Source organism: Tetrao urogallus (assembly GCF_951394365.1).
Source record: "Tetrao urogallus genome assembly, chromosome: 2".
Lineage (NCBI taxonomy): Eukaryota > Metazoa > Chordata > Aves > Galliformes > Phasianidae > Tetrao > Tetrao urogallus.
The window spans coordinates 80,840,614-80,862,171 of NC_136814.1; the positions used below are offsets into that span (position 1 = coordinate 80,840,614).

Consider the following 21,558-nt stretch of genomic DNA (forward strand, 5'->3'; position numbering starts at 1 on the left):
AAACAAGCACACTGCAAATACACTAGATTTGGACCCAAAAGAGTTCTTAGAAGTGCTTCAATCAGAAGCATTTCTGATACTGTTTGAAAACAGCATTCCAGGGGCATAGTGCACTGTAAAATCTGGAGACTTAAATACTGTTATCTTCCATTACTAGATGGTACAAAAAATATAAGAATTGGTGAGACACGAACCAAACACTTAACTACTGCCCTACAAGCTCCTGATGGTGCAACCTACTTTCCTGAAGAGGCACATCTCTCATGAATCTCTTGTCTACTTCATTTGAATATAAAACTATTTATTATCATCAAACATTAGTGAAATTTACAGTATAAATAAAAGAGTCTACAGCCTTTTGGCTTGCCTGGGCCATGTTGAGTGAAAAGGAATTGTCTTGGGCCAAATATAAAATATGTAGTTAATATATGTAAGTAACAAAACATTTAAAAAAAATATTTTTCATTAAAGCAAAGAAAAGAGGGCAACAAAAACATTAAAGTTTCTGGTTAGACATATATGTTCTACATCACACATCTGAAAAATACTAACACTGTGGTTTGTTTTCTCAGCTCTAAAACAGATAGCTTTCAATCAAGGTGGTTACACTTCACTAAAATAACACTATCAAATGCATGTTCATGAAACATGAATTAAATGACCTTTCTGGAGCCACCACAAGAAGAACTCTTCTACAGTTCCAAAGATATAGAGTATCTTTAATCTCAAGCAGTGTAAATTCATAAGCAATGAATATCTGCCAATCACATTTGTTTCCATAGAAGCACATATTCCACAGTACGCATCCTATCAGTCAAGATAGTAAGTAATTAACAGTTTGTTTCTTCAGAGTCAGGAATAATAGTAATCAGGCTTAGACTTTTTGTTGTTGTTTTGTTTTGTTAGTTTTCTTACCATAGTAGCACAGTAATCCCTTTTTCTTCAAAACTTCCTGTAAGCCTTTTTCCCACAAAATATTTTCCAGGTCCCTACCCAGCCATGCCATTCTTTCCTTCATTTTTTTTTTTTAACACTGTCTAGAGAGACTAGCAACAGGCACTGAATTATGTGAAGGATGCATGCCTAATCAGTAGATAACTGTAGAGTTCCTGTCTTGGTCTTTCATTCACTTAGTGCTGTGTTTCTTTTCCCTCTTAAGTTGCTTTTTGAAAAAATCTTAGAAACTTGAGATCCTGGTGATGTCTAGCTCTCCTCAAACTGGACAGCAAGTGGAAAGTTATCAAGCAAGATGGGATTATTACAAAAAGAAACAAAGTCCCATACAGATACCATGACAACATAAAACTTTTTCTGTCATGAAATCAAGCTATTAGAGTCTAATTTTCTTGAGGAACATAAATATCCTTTTCTTAAGTTTATATTAAATAAATGATGCCCCTAAAACAGCACAGATGCTTGCTGAATACACTGCTGTCTCTTGAAGTTGTAAAGGACACTAAATTGTGATGTTTTTGTTGTTGTTCATAGAATGCAATACATTCATATTTACACATTATCTAAGCTAGCAGTTTAGACCATACATTGACTAGGCATGGGTAATTCCTTTCCACACCGGATTTTAATGACCACTTCTGTGATGCCTATGGTATCTTCTATTTAAAGCTGAATATAGCATTTTTCCCACATCTTTTGTCACTTATTTAACTTGACAATATTTCACTAGAAGAGAGGGAAGAAATTGAAAATATTTCTGTTGGGAGCATCTGTTGACATTTAACACTATCCATATTGACACACAGTATATTAAAATACTGCTTTATAGAATGTATAATTTACAATAAAAATGAATGAATTACAGAACCTCCCCTGCAATTAAAGAAATAACTGCTTATCATACTAATGACTTTGTTGTGCTAATTTCAAGTATTTATGGATGTAGTAAACACTATCATATTATCATGCCATCTGCACATTTCAAAAATACTTAATAATCAAACTGCAATGCTCTAATTTCACATTAGTTATTGATAATAGTTTAGGGGACTGTGCTGTCCATCAACTGAGAAATAGAAGTTGATAGTATAATTTTTAAAAAATCCAATTTTTGATCTAATAGTTTTCTAATTCAAGGGCTAAGAATACTTTCTGACTAACAGATAAATCACTTTTTCAGAGATGTATATACATTTCAATTTTCACTGTTTGGGACAGATAGAGGAACTAAAAGATTCACCTTAAGAAGACTGAAGTGTTTGGAATTCAGATATTTGTGTTTGTTTTTACCATAAAATACCAATTTCACTTTCCTAAGAATTATTTGCTGGTGTACTTCTAGGAAAAAAATAAAAGTCTCTAGTTTACTAGAAACAGACTTAACTGGATAGGACCAGAATCCCAAGTTGCTCAGTACTCTAAGTCGTTGTAACTGAGCAAACAGGGAAAATGATTCACCTTTCTTCCCGTTCACCTAATCCCTGGTCTAGTTTATTACTTGACATTAATTGAAACGCTATCAAAATATCAGACATTTAATACTCAGCCTTCTTATACTGTTAATTGAATACCTTTAGAAAACAATATTTTTCCATTCCATTACTGGCTATCACTTGGAGGCATAGCTCCTAGCTCATCTTTAACAACATCTGTTACTTTAATCACTATGCTCAGGGTCTAATTTATAAAGCACAGAGAAGCAGAAGACCTGCAAGAATTTACAGATACTCTTTTGCACTTAACCCTTCCAATAAAATACCTATTTTTTTCTTTTTCTTTACTTGTCTTTCTGGGAATATTGACACATTCATTTAAATGCAGATATGTCTTGTGCAGGCTAAAATTGATAAATTATTAAGTTATATTGTCAATTTAAATCTAGTTACAACATAACAGATAAGTAAATGAATATAAATCTCTATAGGAGGGTAACTAAGAGTATGATATTAATCTTTCACCCACATTTCTATTTATTTTACCAGTTTTAGCAATTATTTAAATAAAGTAAGCAAAAAAATTATCCTATTTCTAATCACTGGCATGCTAACATCATTTATGTTACACTAGCTATTGATGTTGTGTCTGTGCATCTATTTTCATTTGGAACTCTTTCAAAAGTACTAGAATAACATGCATTCATAATTTAACTTCAGGATAGTCCAAATATATTTTGTTCTCCTACAGCTCTCTCTCTCTTTTTTTTTATGTAGCATAAAAATCAGTTTTCTCTCTCTTGCTGTTGGTTATTACTTCAGTGCCATGCACGATACATTAAGATGAATGAAACAACTGAATAGTAGCTGTATTTCAATGTAAGTATTTTCAGTTTGTTCCAAAGTTCTTATTGGTATTCCTTACAAGTTCTTTGCTTATGTTTAGCTCTACAGATACGAAAATTGTTTCTATACAGGGGACATGATAGGAGGATTATATTTCTTTCCTACCATAATAGGCAATTTTAACAAAATCAGTAAAATACGGTTTAATTTGCAAACAAACATGGATATTGAAGATGAAAGAGTCGCATTACTACTATTTTCTAACTGAAGTATCGCACTGACCCTCGCCCCTCGCCCCGACCCCAGTGGAGGAGCCGGCCGTACCCCGGGTGCCCGGAGCTGTCCTTCAGCACCACGCGCGGGATCCGCTGGGTCGCCCGCGCAGGCTGGGCGGCCACTGTTCCCTCTACAAAGCACAGATCGCTCATGTTTTTCTGCCGGAACACTCTCAGTTGAGACAGATCGCCTCTCAAGTGCTATCTGTCCTACACAGGTTGAAAGACTGTATTTATACGTCAGTGATCACAGCTGTTAAAAGCAGCAGTATTTTCAGTTTTGCTTGCTGCCAATATCTGAAAGTTGTACTTCACTCATGTCTGTAAGCGTGAAGAAAGAATCTCTAAAATAAATAACTGATTCAAAAAGTAGTTTGAATTACAAGCTGACAGAAAATTTAACTGTGAAGTAAGTTCTATAAAATGAAAAAGTGCAAGGACATTTGCTTATATTAAGCTACAGCACGTATAAAACTTAAAGCCAGGTACATGTATATAACACTACGTATCTTTCTGCATACAGATATCTAATGCAGAAAAATACACAGCAAAAATTATTTGGATTGAGAAAATTATTACAGAGACACACTCAGTATTACCCAACAAATATGTAAAGTATCTGCCAATGGTACATATCACCTGAAAAAGATATTAAGAAATAGGAAGTGAGAGCAAGCTTTGCCCGTAAACTCACCTACATAAAATGCTGAAGTGTATCCTTCCAGGGAAAAAAAACAAACTTAAATGATTAGCCATTGCTAAAATTACAGTATTTTCTTCGTTATTTTAGGCTCATTGATGGCTTAGAAAATAAAAATACTTTTTAGGTGTTTATTTTCTTGAGCACTCATTTTTTTATCTCATCCATTTTCCCAATAACGCAAAACATGAATAAATAAATAATCCTCTGTATTTCCTGCAGCACTGATGACATTGTAACGTAAGTGTCTCCCACAAAATTGCAGTAACTTGAATCGTTAGACTATATCCCTGGCCTTCACAACCACAAGCTAGTGAATTTCCTTTCTATTCTACTGAATGCAGAATCACGTATGAATTCATAGTCCCTGTGGCATCCTTCTGCAATGAGGTAACTCATGAATTCTAATAACCTCCTAAACATATAATAGTTTTGGACCAAATGGAAGATGAGCAATCCTTTAATAATGAGGAACATTACATTTCTAAAAATAATCTACATCTTGTTATTAGTATTACATGATATATAATTAATAAATCCAAACTCAAATTTACCTATCCACAAATTGCTCTGTCGGTCTTGGAATATAGCCATATTTACCTATGATAAATGATGTAAGAATAATTACTATGCAATTTATGTATTCCATAAATCATACGTGGTGCTTTACAAACCAAGGGACAAGAGAGACATTTTCAGAGTACAAAGTTAGTTGATTCAATGAAATAATCATTTTCTACAGTCTTGTACCAACTGCAACTACATATTAATCTAACTCGTACATTGATCACATATTATATCCATAAAATAAATATCAGAGTCACGAATAATTTTGTTCTGCTGTAAAATCTCTATATTAGGGTCCTAATGGTGTATTAAGAATAGCTGAAATTGTCACCTAAATTATATCTGTTCTTGACAATATTCCCGCTTCTCAGCAACATAAATATTTCCTCTGAAATTACAAAGTCTCAGCTCCTTTGTGCTCAGTCTGTAACTCAGACTGTGGTACGGGTGGGGAAAACTTCATTACAGAAGTCTCTGGGAGCTTAACAGATTCACATCCTACTTTGTAATGTCAGGAAATTTCTATGTTGGAATATAATACCTGAATCTGCATTCTGGAAATGCTCAAATAATACACTGACCATTCAACTGCAAGTTTCACAACTCTGAAGGATTTGTATTTTTTAAACTTGTAATACCAGCATTTCTCCATGGAATAAACAAATAATAGTTCCAAAGGTAATTCTGAACACCAGAGGATCTGAATGGGTTTTCCAAGAACATTTCAGCAAGTAAATTATATGTTCTGAAACTAGCACAAAATTTGTCTCTGCATGCAGAAATCTGTGTGTCTGTCTGTGCGAAGAGCCATGGCATTATCAGCTTGAAGCCAGCAAATACTACAAATTATAGAATGAAACCAATACAAAAGAAGTCAGCATTTGCTCAGGGTTAAGGATGGCTATTACTGCTGTTGCGGACAGGCTAATGGAATCAAAGGGCAAACAGCTCAGCTGACTCAAACTTGACTGCTAACAGAGATGTATATACTAAATTCAAGGGTACCAAATACAGAAAGCACATCAATGTTAAATCTGGATCAAGAAATTAGGTAGTGTGATTATAAAAAAGGTTGAGTTTTTTTTATGCACACCACTCAAAAACTTCCTTCAGTGGCAAGAAGGCTGAATTCATCAGTTTTTCTTTCTTTGTATGACAGTCAGCATGTTATTCTCCCTGTTACAACACGCTGTGCTTTGTAACTCCCACTGAAAGTCCTGAAGTACCTGTGACCTTTCTGAGTAAAAAGGCTAAATCCCAGATACAAATCACTTACTAGCCCTTTAATGAAGTAGATAGCAACAGGGAATAGACACAAAATAGAGAATCATAGTATCATAGAATCCTTGAACCTAGAATGGAGGGGGAAAATCTAAAAATGCAACAGTAGAATTACAAGAATAACAAAATACAGTAAAGCTGTATAAAAGAAAATAAAGCAGGAGAGCTACTTTGAAGTCTGAACCCTAGCAAAAACTATTTTTCCAGATTTCTTCATTCTAAAAGTGACACGTATGCTCTGTTAAAAATGTTTCAGGACAATTTTCCTACAATATCAGCTTATATTTTATCTTAATCAACTGCAGTAATGAAATGAAAAACTAATTAAAACTATTTTTCACACTTTTTTCAAATCATTAAACTTCTGGTAAGATGACAGTTTCTTTGAAAGGCAAAGTACAATAAGACAATAAAAATGCACAAGCAATGCTTCCTATTAGATATTTCTTGTACAGATGTTCTGAAGGGATTGAAGACTCCATTTCCCTCCCTCTCTGACAGAGGCATAAAGCAGTTTATAATAACAGATTAAAAAAAAAAAAAAAGTATTTAGATAATACATACACAGAACATTAATTACTCTGGCTTCACCTTGGTCTTATACAGAAATGTCCTCAGAACCAGACATTTCCATCTGCAATATGCTGTTTTGGGGTAAAAAGGATGCATAATAATATTGTTAAGCAGCTTAGCTTAACTGTTTTAATTTGTCATGCCTCCACATTAACCATTTGGAGGATACTGTTCTCTATCTTCCCAATAAAAGCAAGAGTTGAGACACGAGTTAAACCAGTATGTCTGCCCCAGAAGGGATCATCTAAGGATCAAAATCAATTAACTACAATAAAATTGAAATTTTTGTTCCTCTTTAATGACACTGAGAAGTACAATAATTAATACAGCAGTTTCAGTGCAGTGATAGTTTTTGAGCTACTATTATATATGGAAACAAAATAAGATTTGCTCATTTATGTCAGATATTTGGTAGGTCTGTAGAAATTTTAGATGCAAAATGCTGGCCACTTATACTTTTGCTGGTTTGGATGTTGGTAACATCTATAATTCAAGTTCGCAAAATAATAATTTGGCTAGAATTTTTCATGCCTGGTCTCTGCACAAGGTTGATTTTTCTTCTTTTCTAAGTTCTAGCAGAAATACCAGGTCTAGTCCTCTTAAAGGAGATAAGGAAAACACACTAATTTGACACTGTAACATAACAAACAGATTTTCCTCACTTTGAAAATTGCTCATGTCTGACTGAAAGATGTCAATGAGGTAATCCTTTTATCAAGCAGAAACTGCTTTCTATCTTTGAATACCTGTGTACATTTCAGAAAACAGCATCTTCACGGCCTAACTGTAATGACTTGGAAGACATCAACAACAAAAATATCAAAAGATGTTTTATCACATTCTGTTGATTCTGATCACTTGTAATTCCCACTGCCAATTAGATTGTCTGAAATTATTTCATTTCCTGGCTAGAGGCAGAAAGTCAGTATTTTCCAGGAAATTTCCTTCTATTGACTACTCTGGAACTGGGAAAGTTAGATCAACTGTCCATGACGCAGGAAGGTTGCACCTTCTGTGTTGGCAACCAGGCAAGATGCAAGGCAAGGTCATCTGACTGGAGTGAGATGGACAGTAATCGTTGGAAGGAAAAAGACTGGTTCTCTGAAGAAGGAGCATAAGAAAAGTTTGGGAATATATTTTTCTCAAGGCTCTTTTCTGAAGGCAAAAAGGCTCCTAAAATCCCCAAGGCTGAATGTAAGCCTTTCCAACATATCTTCACAAATATTTATTACCTTATCTCATAAGATGGTCAATTTCTCTTTTGCATCCACAAAACACTATTCCCTCATTCTTCAGAGAAAGTGTATTGCTTTTTCATATGCCAGCAAGTTCTGCAACTGTAACTTAGTAAGCACATAAACAATTCAATCTTTTACTGTGTAATAGTATTAAGCTGACAAAAATTTTAAAGAGCTTCTTGTGTTTTTTTGTTCCAAACTTTACATATGATGAGGGGACCGAATCCACAGCACTAAGCCAGAATAAACTCAGATGCAAGATGCAGCATATGATCACTAATGAAAACACATTTGAAGAGATTTGTCCATCATCACATAAAAACTCTCGGACAGAAACCTGAAGAGAGAGCAGTAATTATCTACCCGAGCCAGAAGGCCATCCGTATCTTCCTGCCACTCCACACTCCCCATCCCCCCATCTTTCTCATCCTCTAAATGTATTCTAGTTTCTGTAAAAAAAAAAAAGGTTTTTAAAAGGATTGGTGACATGCACAGTGTACATTTATCCCTGGGATAGGCACATCTCATGTGCTGGCAAAAGAAATTTCTGCAGAGAGAGACGTGAGTGTAATTCATGAAAAAAAAAACCCAAACAAATCAAAACCCAACAACAGATATACACAGCCAGGCTCAGTCACAGCATTTCCTATCTTTCAGCATTTAGCTTTGCATTACTCATATTTGTTTTGTATGCTGCGTGAATGTTTTCTTTGGTAATCATACTTTATATTACACAAATTTGATTTTACTGATTACTGTCACATTTTACTATGTGACTGGTGTTAGCATTTGTTCAAATGTACAGCTTAGCCAGGGAAACTTTGTTAAAAATGCAGGTTTTTTTTGACTTTTGACATGAGGAATTTTTAATTCCAAATTTTCATTTTGCACTTTATTGAAATTGTGTTTATCTTTCAACAAAACTTGGCTTGAATTCTTCCATCTTATAACTGTATTTTTCAATTTTAAATAGTTGCACTTTAACAAAGTACCAGTTATATCACTGCTACTCAACGCAGTTATGTTGAAGACTGCCAAATTTTCCATTAGCTTGAAGTTTCATTCTGTGTAAAAACTTAGAGTAGATCAGTTGTTTAAAGGGTCTACTTATATTGACAAGTATCAGTCACCCCCCACCCCCCTGGGGAAGCTGAATAAAAATACTCAAATAATTGTTTCTTAGGCACAGAAAACAGTCAGACTCCTAACTTTTAAATAAAAACATAACTGATATACCTTTTAAACACAGTTACCCTCACACCCTCATGCTAATATTTTCCAGAGCAAAATGTTCTAAAAAATTGTAAAAAATGTATTAATGCTTGTAAAATGCATCACTATCTTGAGTACAGGAGTTTCTAGTGCTGTTTATCACAAACTTCTCTGAAAGTTAAATTATTGTTTTGACTTACAAACTTCCAATTCAGGAAGACAACCACAACAACAAAAATGTGAACATCATGAATTCACATGTGAACTTTCTGAGCTTCTACCTTTGTTTCCTGTGTTCATTTTGCAATTTTTACAGCTTCTGTTAGTCTATCCACTAACTCAAGGTGGTGAATTTTAACCAGAATTGATACAACGTGAATTGTACACCAAGGTTTTACAAGTTTTCTGAGGTCTGATAGAAAGAAAAGAGATGCCTTATATAAGGTCCCCGCTGAAGAAACCTGCTTTATGATCTCAGTACTTATTCTCTTGGTCTGCCAGCTGTACGCTCTGGGTAAGGGAAAATCATGGAGGCACAGTGGATGAGGCAGATGGCTACAGTGTGGGTTAGGATGTGACACTCCATTAAAGAGTAGTTTCAGAACTTTTTGCATGCAATCTTTTCACTACGATGAATATTAAAGTGGAATTAAGTTAATTTATTTTTTATCAGCTCTCCATGTTAACACTTACATGTCTTTCATGAGCACAGAACTAACACAGACATTTACCAGGGACACGTATGTGCATGACAGTGTGTAACATACAGTAAAAACGAGCACACTAAATGTGGAAAGCCTGAATCAAAAAATTTACTGAATCTAGCACCCAGTTTATGGCATTCATTTTCCTGCATTTTTTTTCTTGCAATAGAATTTTCAATAGCCACTATGAAGTGAATATGTTTTGTTGCTGATTTTAAAGCATCCTGTGCTTTGAAACATACTGAGTCTTATGATTCTGTCCTATATGACATCCTCTGCATCACTAGTACTAAGAGGATCTTTGGATTGAACAAATGCTAACACCAGTCACATAGTAAAATGTTAATTTAAACAACTTATTTTTAAATAAAGACTTTGTAATGGAAAATTCCAAGATGAAAGGAATCTCCTGGAAACAGAGCAGGCTATGAATCTAATACAGGCTTCTATTGTTTATTTTTAACAGTAAGACCCTTGGAAAGTCTTCAGTCTGCCAGCAGCACTGGCTACATTACAGATGCTTTGGGAAGCCACAACATCTGTGGGAGGGAGGAAGTTTTCCGTAGTAATATCAACTAATTAATCTCACTCAGTATTTAAATACAAAACTAGAAACCACTGAAGTAACTGCACAATAAATGTTGCTTATTGAATTATTTAAAAAGTGAGCCTCTATTTGGTGACCCTAAATGTCTTGTTTATGGTAGAAACCTTGACTACAGAGAAACAGTCATACACAGGCAAATTATTGGGAATATAACTGGAGTCATAAATATAGCAGTTGTCTTAAGATATTTATAACAGTCTTTTTTATACCAGACTGGAATTCCATTGTTGTTTTAGTCATGCTTTAGAAAAGCTAAAATAGCCAAATAAATTCTAATATGAGTGATAAAACAATCTAATTCTTAAAGCTAATGCAAATGAAAATGCTTGATAACTTGATGCAAGTGCTCAACACTACACAAAACTCCTGCAAGTCAGAATAAAACATATAAAGAAGGGTTTAATATAATGACTCAGTAAAACACCTGCCATGTACTTCAACTGCCCTCCTTCCAGCAACTCATGTGTCACAGTACAGGCTATTCAGTTCTCCTCATTTATTTTCTTATCTCCCACCAAACAGCTAATCTTCCTGATAATATGACACTTTTCAAAGTGTCAATTCTCTAAAAATTCCAACCCTCAAAATACACGTCTTAGTTCAAACATCAACCTGACATCTCTGGGTCACCCATAGAACGCATTCCTGGATTTCTACGAAAGTTACTTGAGTAGTACAGATGAATCAAGTTACATATTATATGCATTATCTTATTTTGAGGGCATGGCAAAAAATGATGGAAAGACACACTTAAAGTTTCCAGAGGAGAACGAAGATTAGCAATAGACTCTTCTCAAAGGTGAAGCACTTTAAGATAATTTTCTCTTCCATTTAGAAAAACCACTGCCCCCCTCCCCCCCGCCCAGACTAACCTGAAATAATGGGCCGTATAAGTTCCTATAAAGAGAAAGTAATTCAGTAATTTTTTTTCAATAGGCAATGAGGAATTCTATACTTTGTCCTTACTAGCAAAAGACAGATTTGAAGAGAGGTCAGCAAAAGAAACAAGTAACTATTTTTCCCGCTGCAGAGTATTCAGTTCCAGTATACTATTAGAGAAGTAAAAAAAATTGATCTCTGGAAGCCATCTATCTAACACGAGTACCATAACATAACAGACAGTAGTATAATTAAAAATAGTTGCTAAACGTTGAAGTTAGAAAATAGATAATTAGTTCTTATGAAACTAAAGATACTCTACACACTTATAAATTTCTCATGGCTTCAGTTACAACTTACTGAACTGAACTCAAAACCTAGAAGTTAATCTAGTAGCATAACACTTTGAAGTTGATTCTGCACTTTAATAACTACTAGTATGATTTCTTTATTCAAATTAGAAGAGTCACTTATTTTTTATCATTGCTCTGTTACTTGTACAATAAAGCACAAAATAAATGTATTCCTTCGTTATAAATATACAAGTTACTGTAGAGAATGCAGCACAGTTCCAATATGTTGTATTTCTCTTCTACAAAGGAGGGGTAGCATACTGTACAATGATTTTATACAGAATACTGATACCAAGAGGTAGAAAAATCAGGAACATCTTATCTGGCCTGGGAAACCCAAACTCTGATCCCTTTCATGCAAAACTACATCTAGCATTACACTGAAAAATTGATCCAGCTAAATTCTTTTTAATTAATTAACATGAACTTGCCCTGGTACAGGTTTGTATAAGGAGCATGGAACCAAAAATAAGCAAGGCACAAAAGAAATCTGTAACACTCAGCACATTATCAGCATCTGAGGATAGTGAAAGTTCAGATCATAAGTGTAGCAAAATGAATAGTCCATCCAAAGACAGTTTGGAATAGCCTCTAGATTAGCTTTTATTAATGAATGTACAGCAGTGTTCTGCTCTTGCTTCTGCTAGTTCTTTCTGTAAAATCTATAATAATAAAAGATTTTACATTTCAGTTTTTAATTTATGAGTGAAGAATCTTAACTACATCCTGTACACTGTAGCAGAAATTCAATATATGGATTTTAATTACTTTTGTAATTAACATCAAATGAATCAATCTATTTCAATACAGAACATATTCTCATTAGCTGAAATGCATTAAAAGCTTTTGGTCAGCATGTTTTCCTTGACTGTCATGACATGAAGTTAAACTTAGCTGACTATGTGGTGCTGTACTGCTACATATCAAGTGAATTACTGAGCTGACAAGAAGGATGGATACAGTCTAAACAGAGGATGGGGAAGAACTAAACTTGTTGCACAGATCACATCACATATGTTTATGACAGCAACAGACAGCACTAATGTGAAAGCTGAGAGGAGATCAGAAGAAACTTCATACTTTCTCTACTCTGTTCTCAATCATCACCCTAAATGGCTAAACTAGTTCCAATTTACTATGTAGGTCGGTGGAAATCCAATGGGAGAAAATCTGTTTCCAATCTAGAAAGTGCACCATGGCTATATTTCACTGCTGGCTGTCCTCAGTGAGACAGCAAATGCCCAGTTATTTTATCTAGCTCTACACTAAAGACTTCGAGCATTTTTTGCAAGAGAACAGCAGAATAAGCAGTGTGTAGTGAAATTCTGAACAAAAAGAGGCATCTACATGTGCAAATATTACTAAATAAAAAACACCTACAAGTTCGAAGATGCCAGTACAGATGTGTTTAAATATTCTTTAAGTTAATTACTCTATCATTAAAATAAATTTTGAGGTCATCAAAGAAATAAGACCCAGAATACCTTGTAAAAGATGTGGGTGAGAGCAAAAGCAATCAGTTAAAGATGGACCCTGATAATGTATTAAGCTCATACGAGTCTTTGTGATGGCACAGGCTACATTAAGGGACACTAGAGGGTAACTATGCAGTCCTATATTTTTACATGTAAAACAGAACAGATGTAGGAAGAACTGGCTTACAGATAGTACATATAACAAAATAGGACTGAATTACAACCAAAAACTTCCAGATGTGTCACCTAATAAAGCTAAGGCTTAATGATACATCATTCCTGCAGATCTCTTTATGTCCAATCTGTTCAGGTATTCATTAAAGATAAGCCTCAGGACTGCTCAGCAGTACATATATCAGCTCAGAGTGGTTGATTACTTTTTTTATCAGGTAGTCACAATGAGCCAGAATTTGTGTGTTTTCAATGTACTCATGTGACACAAAGTACTGTGGTCAATCTTAGAACTTGATATAAAAACAATGATATAACATAGGAAGAAGTTGTTGGAAGTGAGTTCAGGTCCAATTTAAGTGTCAACAAGACAAGGCCTTTCCTGCAAAACTAGCCATCAGCTCTCAGTGTGCACTACTACGTGGGATTATTCCTCTCTACATGCAGGATTTTGCATTGCCCTTGTTGAACTTTATGGGATTCCTATTGACCAATTCCTGCATTATGTGAATGTTTCTCTGAATAGTGGCATATTCATCCAGTCTTTCGACTAAACTTGTCAGTTTTCAACAGTTTGCAAAACTGCTGCTGAGTGTGCACTTTTCCCAATCATCCAAGTCATTAATAAAGATGTTAATCAGTATTACTGCAGTCCTGACCCCAAAAGTACACCACCAATGACTTGCCTCCAGCTGGACTTTGCGTAACATAGCACAACTCTCTGAATCTAGCATTCCGCCAATTTTCAATATGCTTCCCTGTCCATTTGCCCAGGCTGCACTTCTGTCTAAGAAAATAATAAAGATAAGCCCAAGAATAACTCATTCTCTCTCATTCACCAAGCAAGTTAATTAGTGAATTAAGACAGTCAGATTGGTCAGGCACACTATTTCCTTCATAAATTCACGCTGACTATTCACCATCACCCTCTTGGTTTGTACATCTAGAAATTGTTTCCAGGATTATTTGCTCCATCACTCTCCCAGGAGTTGAGATGAGGCTGACAGGCTGTAATTTCCCAGATCCAGATTTGTACATGGGAATGAGAATTTCTTTCTTCCAGTCTTCAAGAAAACTCCCTGGTTGCTGTGCCTTTCCAGAGCTTCGCAATGACGCTTGTCAGCAACAGATCATTTATTAGTCATAGGTACATTCTGTCATGTCTGAAAGATTTGCATAAGACTGTTTATATATTCCCTGACTCAATCATCCTCTCCTGAGTCGTGGATCCAAACTTTCCTTCTGCTCTAAGGGCCTTGAAATCCTCAAGCAAATCTTACAAATCACAGAGACTGAGGCCAAGGAAGTGTACTTGGGTCTTTCTCTGTCATTTATTATCAGCCAGCTTCCGTCATTCCGTAGCTGGTCCACATTTTCTGTCATTCCTTTGACTTCCAATGCACTTCTTGCTGTGTATCCTTAACCCCTTTTAGCTTCAACTCCAGAGGGACTTCAGCTTCTTTGATCTTGTTCCTGTATACATATAATGCCTCTGTATTCTTTCTGTTTCCACTTTCTAACAGCTTACTTTGAATTCCCGTATATAGGGGTGAAACATTCTTTAGCTTGAAGGAGGTGATCACTGAAAATCAGGCTGCCTTTCCAGATCCCTCTTACAGTGTATTACATGGAATTTTGCCAAGCAGAGCCCTGAATAGGACAAGGCCAAAGATGGCTTGGGATGCTGCTTTCACTTCTTCCATTCTCTTAGGATTGTGAATTTCAAGTTATCATGGTCACTGCAGCAAAAGCTGCTCCTAGCATTCACACTCCCAACTGTTTCTTCCTTGTTTGCAGTTATTGAGTCCAGAAGAGCATCTTCCCTTGTCGGCTTCTTGATCACCTGTGTCAATACATTGTCATGAAAAAAAAAACAAAACACAACTCCTGGATTGTTTGTGCCCTACTACATTGTTCATCCAGAAGATCTCAGGATGGTTTGAGCTTCCCCCAAGGACCAGGGCCCATGAATCTCAATCTTCTTCCAGTTGATGGAAGCCCATTTTCATCTACTATTTCTTGGCCAAGAAGTCTGATAGCTGACACCCACAACATTATCACTTTGGTCATCCCTCTAATCTTAACTCATTTGATTTCAGTTGGCCATCCATTTCATCCAGTTCCCTGCATCCTCTCTGCTGTCTCACATAAAAGCAACTCTCCATCCTTGCCTCTCTGGCTTGTGCCAGTCACAAGAAACGTATGAGTGTGTTTTACAAATCAATGAGTAGCATGGCATAAGGTCTGAAATCAGGACTGGTTTAAGTCCATTGTTCCAGATGATTACATTTAACCTGTTTCTTTAATAAATCAATTTAAAGTATTTTAATTAAACATAAGCATTTAATCAAACAATACGTGTAAAAAATAGTTGAAAATATGGCACACACATAATTATATTTAGTGCCTTAATAAATGTTTGATATACAATAATATAACTCCTACAAAAGATGTGTTTATCAAATTTTAAATCAGCAATAACTACAGTATTTCTTATGGAGAGATCTTTTGTTTCAGATTAAGAGATTCTCTTTTGTTTCACAGTAAGAGAAATTCACCTTAAAAAGAGTTATCTAGTTTCCCATATAATCGACAGATAAAATGTAAACATCTTACATGGCAGACAGTTTGCTACCTCAGAACAAAGACCTCTTGTTTACCCCCAAAATGCATGACAGTTCCCTACCTGATGTTACTGAGAAGTCCATCTTCAAAGGTATGTTTGATTAAATAAGGCTTCTAATGAATAATAATGCCACTGTATCATTGGGAATAATTTTAAATCAAGAGAGCAAATATCCTTTTTTATCTGATAAGGTCTACAAGGTACTAATTCATGATCACGTACTTAACACTGATACTTAATTATCAACCATTTGCATTAAATCCTGAGAATTCCTTTCTGCGGCAATTAGCACTGCACTGGGAAATGTTCCTGAGTCACGAAAAATAATCTGTAGGAAACACATGGACAAAGGATTGTTTGACTGTATTACAAATTCATAGTGACATGGAGTCAATGACTAATAAAAGCTAAACTGCATAAAGAAGGACTAGTAAACTGACTTCAGTTATGAAAAAAACACAAAACCTACATGTTATGACAAGGCAGATTCACCGACCTCATTCAAGTCAAAATTGACACAACTGATACTGGCCTGGAATTCCACTAGAGATCATGACAGTCAACACTTCCTACTAACAAGAAAGATATTTGAAATAATGTTATATCCAAGTTATGATGGCTGCTCTGAAAGTAATGCCTCTTATTTTGTTACCCCACAAAACCAGAGATGGGTGTTGGTGGCATTGGCAATAGAGGTTGAACCTTCCATCAATATTCAGTTACACTCTGTTGCTGTGTGACAGATGGCAGCAGAGTGGCAATCCAACAAAGTGGTGTCTGACATGGAAGTGCATATGAAGCTAAGGTGAGTTATTGAATTCCTCCATGCAGAAAAATTGGCACCCATTGACATTCATTGATTTATGGAGACCAAAGGGTGGATGTGAGCACAGTGAAGCGGTCAATGGTGTTTTCAGCAGTGTATACGAAAGACAAGCCACATCCCAGATGCACAGCTCTCATACCACAAAATGAAGTACATGCTGATCAGCTCATCCATGCAAATTGGTGGATTATGACCAGAAAACTGTGTTTGAGCTCCATACTACTGTTAGCTTCAGTGCACTGGGAACAATGGTGGCAACGCTGGAATAATGCAAAGTTTGCTTCAGCTGAGTTCCTGTGCTCACACACAAACAGAATATCATATGCAAGTTTATCAGGACCTACTGAACCAACATGAGGCTGAAAGTGATAGTTTCCTGGACTACATCTTTACCAGTGATGAAATGTGGTATCACCATTACAAAGCCAGAGTCAAAATGGCAGTCCATGGAGTGCTGACGTGAATTCCCTGCTGAAGAAAAAAATCAAGGTGCAGCCCTCAAAGGGTAACGTAATGTACACTGTCTTTTGGTATAGCAAAGGAGTGATAATTCTGGACTTCCTGGAAACTGAACGAACTATCAACTCTGAGCACTACGTCACAATGCTGACCAAACTGAGTGCTCAAACTTCCAGACTCAGGCCAGATAAGACAGTCTTGCTTGCAACATGATAACACCAGGCTCCATACCAGTTTGAAGACCATGGAACACATAGCCAATCTTGAATGGACCGTTCTACAACACTCAGTCATATATTCCAGATTTGGTACCTTCTGACTTCCATCTGTTTGCGCCAATGAAAAGTGGACTGTGTGAGAAACATTTTCCAAGTAACTATGCCATCATAGCAGCTGTGAAACAGCGGGTCTCATTTCTGGTGTACATTTTTACAAAGTGCTGCATGTAGGTTCTTGGTCATCACTGGTGAAAATGCATAGGTAATGGCGGTGCTAGGTTGAAAAACAATGTTTTATAGCTGAGAATTTGCTCTATCAAATAGTGTTATTGGGCTCTTTGTATCTGCTGTAGTTTCCATGGAAATAAACAGGAGGCATTACTTTCAGAGTGACCTACATATTTTATTCACGCTGGTTTATATACTCATATTTAGAACTGGCATCAGTCATAATTACATCTCCATTAGAAGTGCTGTTAATCAACAGAATATCCAAAGTGAAGATTAGGATGCATGCTATGTCACAACATTCTGACAGGTAATTCAATTACAATTATACTGTGGGAATGAAATTAGTCCTCTGCCTTAAAGGGTTCAGACACAAACTTGTCATTGATCAACAGACCAGAAAGACTTGCTTTTTATTTTCTGAGTTACTTAGCTTCTTCAATATGCTCAAGTTTTCAAATACTAGAAACATTCATATTTTTAAGTTTTGACTCAAGGAACATTTGGAGTGTTATCGAGCTATTCAGATAAGATAAGCTGTATTTCTTTGTTGTTCTGCATCAATTTATTTCCTCCTTACTATAAACAGCATTTTGTTCTACAAATGATGTGCATAATGATCAATGCAATTTGAATGTAATGTAGTGGAAGGAGCAACTCATCACAATTAAAACTGCCGTATGAACTTGAACAGTTACATATTTATAGCTAACCTGCATACATTTTTAAGCCACAAGGTGCGTTGCCATGTTTAAAAAGTCTTAACTGCTCAAACAGAGAAATATTTCTAAATATAAGGTAACACATATTATCCAAAATGATAGAATCTCAAATCATCAAAATCTGATCAGTTCTTCTAGCTTTATCTAGCTTTTTTTTTTGAGGATCTTTTCCTTCCAGAGGACTTAGAAGGCAAAGTCAGGCAACTGTTAACACTGATGGAGCTGGTGGTAAAGTTATGGGATAGAAACCGCAGTTCACTATGACCTGAAACTGCAGTCCTTCTGACCTTTAAGAGTACCATATTTTGCACAAAAAAGCAAAGTTGTTGCTTTCTTACTGAGAGCCCTAAGACAGTACTGTATTTTCACTTGCCTAACAGCTTAATTTATATCTCTTTCCAGAAATGCAATAAAATGAAGCATGATAGGGTAATGTTGACTAACAACATTAGCTAGAACTACTGCTGACTTAAAATGAGCTGGCTTATTTCACATTCAGAAATTTGACACCAGAACTCTAAATATGAAAACTAATCAACACTTTTAGGCTCGTGTAGGAATGCTAGAAGAGGACAGTTTAACAGGTTACTCATTTGAAGGCTGCAGTACTCTCCAGTTAAATTTTGCTATTTAGGATAGTTTGTTTGCTGGTGAACAGCTGTAGGATTCAGTCTCCTCAAACTCAATGGAGAGAGAGATGGAGATAACCTTTCCAAAGGTGATTCAGAGCAGGAATCTCACTGGTGTATTCTGAAGGCTGGTATTTTTCTCTTGAACACAAAAGGTACTGAAGCATATTACTTTGATAAGCTTAATTTAGCGAGATGTGTAAAACTAAGCCAACTTGTTTGAGCTTCTATATGCTTACTAAGTTCTTTACAGCTCTCATTTTTCAGAAGATATCCAAAGAAAAGAATTTAGTACGTAAAATTGGCAGTTCAAAGAACTTCCGGGCCTTAAATGTAACATTACACACATACACTTGCCACGTTCACTTGTCTGACACATTTCCAAGTGAAGATGATGATGGAAATGTGATTTCAGTGAGATAGAATACAAGCAGATCAAAAATGCTCTTTTCCTTGCCCCTCCTGCTCAGTTATCGCCTCTCCTCATACTTGACATATGCTAACATCAGGTTCATCAGAGGAAAAAAAAACATCTGAACTTCAATTTAGTAACAAAACTTAAAACTTCAAATTTCTAGTTCATAGAATTTAAGGAAACATTAAGAACAAGAATCAATTTAACTTAATGTTAGATGTCAGAATTAAAAGAACCAATACTAACCAGTTATATAAGGTTCCCTTAACAATTAATGCTAGACAAAAATATTTGCCTCATTTTTGACCTCTCTTAAGAAGAAAATCATCTAAGATAAAAGGAGTTTTCTTCTTTTTAATGATACTTTCAACAAGTTTCATAAACTATTTAATAAACATTTTATATAAATTATACTGTAGACATACAGCTTTTAGGGCTGAATCTCACTCTGGAAAACTGTTCACAATACAATCAAACCTTTCCCAAATCAATGTTCTACTCCTATGTAATTAGAAACTGTGCTAAGAAGAGATTAAAGACTGTGTTACAGAAGCTGCTGCTTGTCACAGATGACAAAGAAGCTAACTTCCTCGGATTATAAGAAAAAGGCCTTCTCTTCTCTCAAACATGCAATTTCCTTTCATTCTAACCTTGTTTGATATAAAATCACAATGATATCTATTTTTCCACATCTCTAAGGAATGTGATCTTTCATAGCTACAATATCCAATCACTAAAAAGTGTTGGCAACGCATATCAAAAATTCTGAAGAGCAGATGCTAACCTATTGGATAAAAGGCTTCTTAACATAGCATCAAAAAGATTTGAAAGTTCACTAACTGCATTTAATAGTTGAAATGATCTCATTTGGAGAGTGTTGTCCAAATGCTCCTTGAGCTCCGGCAGCTCGGGACTGTGCCCACTGGGGAGCCTGCTGTATGCAGATGAATGTATTCCTAACCTCCAGCTGTCCCTCTCCTGACAGCTCCATGCCATTCCCTCAGGCCCTGCTGCTGTCAGAGAACAGAGCTCAGCCTGCCCTTCTGCTTCCTGTGAAGAGCTGCAGCCACCATCAGGCCTCCTCTCAGCTCTTTGCTCTGGGCTGAGCACACCCAGGGACCTTTGCTGCTTCTCATATGTCTTGCTTTCTAGACCCTTCACCATCCTTGGAGCATTCATCTGGACACTCTCTAATAGTCTTATGTCCTTCTGACATTGTGGCACTGAAACTTGCACACAGCACTTGAGGTGTGTGGCCACATAGAGCAGAGCAGAGAAAGGACAATCTCTCCATCACCCAGCTGGCAGTGCTGAGCTTGCCGCATCCCAGAGGACAGTTGGCCCCTTGGGTTTCCATGGGTAAAATGCATTAGGTATCTTTCACCTTACTGGGTATTTTAGGGGAACAAAACCACATTAGGCTTAAAAATTAAAAAAAAATTATGAGTAACATATGAATGTTAATTTCTTCCTCGTATTTCTATGAAATATATGCATATTATTACTATATATTTAGTTCACCATGTAAGTACTATCCAAACTTATAGAGAAAAAAAAAAAGCAAGCAAGTATAGAGTATCTCATGTCTTAGACATAATGTTGTGGACAGTATCAGATAGAATTCAGATGCTCTATCTGAATTCTGACTGCCAAGGCTCCCCTGGCAGGCTATTGGTTTTGTACACAGTGTCGGCCTACTCTATAGACAGGATGCACTGCTACTCGTCAGAATGGAAGAAGTAGAATGAGGACAAGGCTCTAACCTCAGGTTTTCTCCTTTCTCCCATAGCATAATGTTACTGGCTCTCTTGGGTTGATTCTCTTCCGATATTTGTGATGAGACATTCTGCAATCAAGGAATATCCCTGATAAAATTTTCTCAACAAAGAGATAGTTATAGGAAAAACTGTCTATTATTCAGCCTGCCACAAATACTGTGACAAGGCCTAAATGAGGAAATCCAATATATAGAAAAAAGATGTATTTCAGAATGACTAAAGCTCTTTGTAAGAGACAAATAGAAAAAAAGCTAGGCTGCACTGAAATGCAACATTTAAATACATAATTTGAAATGACTTTAAACACATGAATAACTTTCACATTTAGAGCTGCATTGTTGTGTTCTTCTGGATTACAGACTGCATTGTTAATGCAGATGTCATGTTGT

The 21,558-nt window shown here is 35.9% G+C and overlaps 1 protein-coding gene across 10 annotated transcripts in view; it reads right to left on the bottom strand.

The window, feature by feature from the left end:
* The window catches only part of RIMS1 (regulating synaptic membrane exocytosis 1), a gene marked incomplete at both ends in the record, with an annotated part of 287,625 nt that overhangs the window by 39,764 nt on the left and 226,303 nt on the right, over nt 1-21,558 (bottom strand). The gene's annotated exons all lie outside the window — the stretch shown is intronic.